We start from the raw sequence: 6,000 nt of genomic DNA, 5'->3' as shown, positions 1-6,000 counted from the left end.
GAGGGAGGCATACAAGATAATAATCGTTAGTAGCATATGTTAGGAATTCATTTTTAATCTCTTTTGTAACAAAGGGAGCGCATGAAGGCATATACAAACGCAGGCACAGAAATCTAACAGTTTGCTCAGCGGTGTTTCACGCAGTTATGCGCAGAACAAGTTACGCTTTGAATAGCCGTGAGTCTAAGTACTCGCGCACGGAGTACCTGCGCAGCCATGCGCAGTATATACAGACAGTGAGCTTTAATACAAACAGCTTGCGCATCTCCTACAGAGCAGGCACGTCATTTGACAACAACCAATGACACACAGAAGGGATCGGGAATTAAGCCGATTAGCCTGACGAAGTGTCAATCTTGGTGAGTAATAAATGAAAAGGATTATGGGAATAATTGATTGGTCTAAATGACGATCGGTAGGTGGTTGATGAAGTTGTCAATCAAATGCTGACTAATAGTAAGGAATAAACATCATAACAAAAGGAATGATTGGGTAAAGATGGATGTGACATCAAAAATAGGAGGTTATAAAAACCCATGACAGGCATGTTTGGACACCATTTGCCCCTAGTCCTTGACAAAGCCACTGATGTGGTGAAATGTCGGACGGGCGATTGTGTCAGCGATTGTAATAATTTCCACCAGCACTCCATTATTATATATATAATATAGTGGACTGCAGCCACAGTAATCTCCCAGTACATCAATACGTAGCAAGCACAGCAGGTTCTGAATCAGATTGTGAGTGATCTTGGTGGAAATATATATTTTTTATCTTAAATTGAGACAATAAAAGTCATGTTTTATGTTAAAGGTGGATGGTAAATTTAAGATCTAGTGGTCACCCTAGGGACCAATTGTAAATATCAGGCAAGGTAGATTAATCACATCTATTTTGCTGGAATTATTTAAAAGATCCATGTCACATTTTCAGAGCAATCCCCAAGAAGTTCATCTAAGAGTATAGGGAACCCATTGACCCCACAGTTGTTAGAATGATGGGTGAAATATACATATATATATATATATATATATATATATATATATATATATATATATATGTATATATATATATATATATATATATATATACATATATACCTTGTGCAACACAACTCTAGTGTGATGTAACCACTTTGCTCACTGTAATGTCTGTTTTCTTATATTTGTGTTTTCCTGTCTTGTGGTAAACACTGGTCTTTATGTCTGAGCAGTTCTTGTTCTCATTTCATCCTAGCCTTGGAAGAGTTAAGGTTCTCATCCTATTGCAGCTCAGGTATGGCTTTAAAACCCTAGCTCTGCTGCACTCTGGTGGCTGGTGATTTGTGCAATTCTGACCATGTCTGCTTTATCATGCACCATATTTCTGAGTTTTTAACCATGTTTAATAGTCTTGTTTATTGTAGATTTTAGTCTGAAGTACAATTGTCTGTTTTTAGGATTATTGTATGTCCGTTCTTCTTGTACATTGTTTATTAGTCTGTGTTCACACTGCGAGAATCCTGACCTGTGCCCCTCCATGTTGTGGAGTTTGATTTTGATTATATCCTGTTTAGTATCCTTGTCACGATTCGGCTTACAGGTAGTGGATCCTCTGTGTCAGCGAGGGATTGGCGTGGACCGTGCTGGTGGACCGGTTCTAAGAGGCTACTGGTGTTCACCAGAGCCCGCCGCAAAGCGGGATGGTCTTGCTGCGGCAGTAGCAACCAGGTCGTATCCACTAGCAACGGCTCAACCTCGCTGACTGCTGAGAAGGCGTGGGACAGAAGGACTAGGCAGAGGCAAGGTCAGACGTAGCAGAAGGTCGGGGCAGGCGGCAAGGTTCGTAGTCAAGATGGATAGCAGGAGTTCAGGTAACACAGGCTTCGGACAACACTAAACGCTTTCACTGGCACAAGGCAACAAGATCCGGCAAGGGAGTGCAGGGGAAGTGATCAGAAATAGCCAGGGAGCAGGTGGAAGCCAATTAAGCTAATTGGGCCAGGCACCAATCATTGGTGCACTGGCCCTTTAAGTCTCAGAGAGCTGGCGCGCGCGCGCCCTAGAGAGCGGAGCCGCGCGCGCCAGCACATGACAGGAGGGGCCCGGGACGGGTAAGTGACTTGGGATGCGATTCGCGAGCGGGCGCGTCCCGCTGTGCGAATCGCATCCCCGACGGCCATGTCAGTGCAGCGCTCCCGGTCAGCGGGACTGACCGGGGCGCTGTAGGGAGAGAGACGCCGTGAGCGCTCCGGGGAGGAGCGGGGACCCGGAGCGCTAGGCGTAACAGTACCCCCCCCCCTTAGGTCTCCCCCTTTTTTTGTCCGACAACTGCTTTACCTGGGACGAGGACACCGGGAGTGAATGGAGGGTTTCCTCAAAGGCAGGCAGTACAGCAGGAGTGGGAATGGGGAGGGAGGGCAGAGGGTGAAGCTTGGCACGGGGCAGGGTGACACAAGGACGGGGGCCATGAGGAGGCACAGAGGCTTGCCTGACGGGACTGGGAGGGGGGGAGAGGCATCTCTTGTGGCAAACAGAGTCCCAGTTCTTGATCTCCCCGGTGGTCCAGTCAAGGGTGGGAGAATGAAGCCGGAGCCATGGCAGACCGAGGAGGACCTCAGAGGTACAGTTGGGAAGGACGAAGAACTCAATCCTTTCGTGGTGAGGTCCAATGCACATTAAGAGGGGTTTTGTGCGGTAACGCACGGTGCAATCCAATCTGACTCCGTTGACCGCGGAAATGTAGAGCGGCTTGACGAGACGGGTCACCGGGATGCAGAATTTATTCACCAAAGACTCCAAAATAAAATTCCCAGAGGCACCAGAGTCCAAGCAGGCCACGGCTGAGAGGGAGGAGTTGGCTGAAGGAGAAATCCGCACGGGCACCGTGAGACGTGGAGAAGCAGACTTTGAACCAAGAGACGCCACACCCACGTGAGCTGAGTGCGTGCGTGCGTTTCCCAGACGTGGAGGACGAATAGGGCAATCCACCAAGAAATGCTCGGTACTGGCACAGTACAGACAAAGATTTTCTTCCCTACGGCGATTCCTCTCTTTCTGGGTCAGGCGAGACCGATCCACTTGCATGGCCTCCTCGGTGGGAGGCCCAGGCGTAGACTGCAAAGGATGCTGTGGGAGAGGTGCCCAGAGATCTAAGTCTTTTTCCTGGCGGAGCTCCTGATGTCTCTCAGAAAAACGCATGTCAATGCGGGTGGCCAAATGGATAAGTTCTTGCAGGTTGGCAGGAATCTCTCGTGCGGCCAGCACATCCTTGATGCTACTGGATAGGCCTTTTTTAAAGGTCGCGCAGAGAGCCTCATTATTCCAAGATAATTCGGAAGCAAGAGTACGAAATTGGATGGCGTACTCGCCCACTGAAGAGTTACCCTGGACCAGGTTCAGCAGGGCAGTCTCGGCAGAAGAAGCTCGGGCTGGTTCCTCGAAGACACTCCGGACTTCAGCGAAGAAGGACTGGACTGTGGCTGTGGCAGGATCATTGCGGTCCCAGAGCGGTGTGGCCCAAGACAAGGCCTTTCCTGAAAGAAGGCTCACTACGAACGCCACCTTAGACCGTTCTGTAGGAAACAAGTCCGACAACATCTCCATATGCAGGGAACATTGAGACAAAAATCCACGGCAGAGTCTAGAGTCCCCATCAAATTTGTCCGGCAGGGACAAGCGGAGGCTAGGAGCGGCCACTCGCTGCGGAGGGGTTGCAGGAGCTGGCGGAGGAGATGGTTGCTGCTGTAGCAGAGGCAGAAGTTGCTGTAACATGGTGGTCAACTGCGACAGCTGCTGTCCTTGTTGGGCAATCTGCTGCGATTGCTGAGCGACCACCGTGGGAAGGTCAGCGAGACTTGGCAGCGGCACCTCAGCGGGATCCATGGCCGGATCTACTGTCACGATTCGGCTTACAGGTAGTGGATCCTCTGTGTCAGCGAGGGATTGGCGTGGACCGTGCTGGTGGACCGGTTCTAAGAGGCTACTGGTGTTCACCAGAGCCCGCCGCAAAGCGGGATGGTCTTGCTGCGGCAGTAGCAACCAGGTCGTATCCACTAGCAACGGCTCAACCTCGCTGACTGCTGAGAAGGCGTGGGACAGAAGGACTAGGCCGAGGCAAGGTCAGACGTAGCAGAAGGTCGGGGCAGGCGGCAAGGTTCGTAGTCAAGATGGATAGCAGGAGTTCAGGTAACACAGGCTTTGGACAACACTAAACGCTTTCACTGGCACAAGGCAACAAGATCCGGCAAGGGAGTGCAGGGGAAGTGATCAGAAATAGCCAGGGAGCAGGTGGAAGCCAATTAAGCTAATTGGGCCAGGCACCAATCATTGGTGCACTGGCCCTTTAAGTCTCAGAGAGCTGGCGCGCGCGCGCCCTAGAGAGCGGAGCCGCGCGCGCCAGCACATGACAGGAGGGGCCCGGGACGGGTAAGTGACTTGGGATGCGATTCGCGAGCGGGCGCGTCCCGCTGTGCGAATCGCATCCCCGACGGCCATGTCAGTGCAGCGCTCCCGGTCAGCGGGACTGACCGGGGCGCTGCAGGGAGAGAGACGCCGTGAGCGCTCCGGGGAGGAGCGGGGACCCGGAGCGCTAGGCGTAACAGTACCCCCCCCCTTAGGTCTCCCCCTTTTTTTGTCCGACAACTGCTTTACCTGGGACGAGGACACCGGGAGTGAATGGAGGGTTTCCTCAAAGGCAGGCAGTACAGCAGGAGTGGGAATGGGGAGGGAGGGCAGAGGGTGAAGCTTGGCACGGGGCAGGGTGACACAAGGACGGGGGCCATGAGGAGGCACAGAGGCTTGCCTGACGGGACTGGGAGGGGGGGAGAGGCATCTCTTGTGGCAAGCAGAGTCCCAGTTCTTGATCTCCCCGGTGGTCCAGTCAAGGGTGGGAGAATGAAGCCGGAGCCATGGCAGACCGAGGAGGACCTCAGAGGTACAGTTGGGAAGGACGAAGAACTCAATCCTTTCGTGGTGAGGTCCAATGCACATTAAGAGGGGTTTTGTGCGGTAACGCACGGTGCAATCCAATCTGACTCCGTTGACCGCGGAAATGTAGAGCGGCTTGACGAGACGGGTCACCGGGATGCAGAATTTATTCACCAAAGACTCCAAAATAAAATTCCCAGAGGCACCAGAGTCCAAGCAGGCCACGGCTGAGAGGGAGGAGTTGGCTGAAGGAGAAATCCGCACGGGCACCGTGAGACGTGGAGAAGCAGACTTTGAACCAAGAGACGCCACACCCACGTGAGCTGAGTGCGTGCGTGCGTTTCCCAGACGTGGAGGACGAATAGGGCAATCCACCAAGAAATGCTCGGTACTGGCACAGTACAGACAAAGATTTTCTTCCCTACGGCGATTCCTCTCTTCCTGGGTCAGGCGAGACCGATCCACTTGCATGGCCTCCTCGGCGGGAGGCCCAGGCGTAGACTGCAAAGGATGCTGTGGGAGAGGTGCCCAGAGATCTAAGTCTTTTTCCTGGCGGAGCTCCTGATGTCTCTCAGAAAAACGCATGTCAATGCGGGTGGCCAAATGGATAAGTTCTTGCAGGTTGGCAGGAATCTCTCGTGCGGCCAGCACATCCTTGATGCTACTGGATAGGCCTTTTTTAAAGGTCGCGCAGAGAGCCTCATTATTCCAAGATAATTCGGAAGCAAGAGTACGAAATTGGATGGCGTACTCGCCCACTGAAGAGTTACCCTGGACCAGGTTCAGCAGGGCAGTCTCGGCAGAAGAAGCTCGGGCTGGTTCCTCGAAGACACTCCGGACTTCAGCGAAGAAGGACTGGACTGTGGCTGTGGCAGGATCATTGCGGTCCCAGAGCGGTGTGGCCCAAGACAAGGCCTTTCCTGAAAGAAGGCTCACTACGAACGCCACCTTAGACCGTTCTGTAGGAAACAAGTCCGACAACATCTCCATATGCAGGGAACATTGAGACAAAAATCCACGGCAGAGTCTAGAGTCCCCATCAAATTTGTCCGGCAGGGACAAGCGGAGGCTAGGAGCGGCCACTCGCTGCGGA

The sequence above is a fragment of the Hyla sarda genome, chromosome 1 (assembly GCF_029499605.1).
Source record: "Hyla sarda isolate aHylSar1 chromosome 1, aHylSar1.hap1, whole genome shotgun sequence".
NCBI lineage: Eukaryota > Metazoa > Chordata > Amphibia > Anura > Hylidae > Hyla > Hyla sarda.
The sequence above is the reverse complement of the archived record's forward strand: the minus strand, read 5'-3'. Positions refer to the sequence as shown.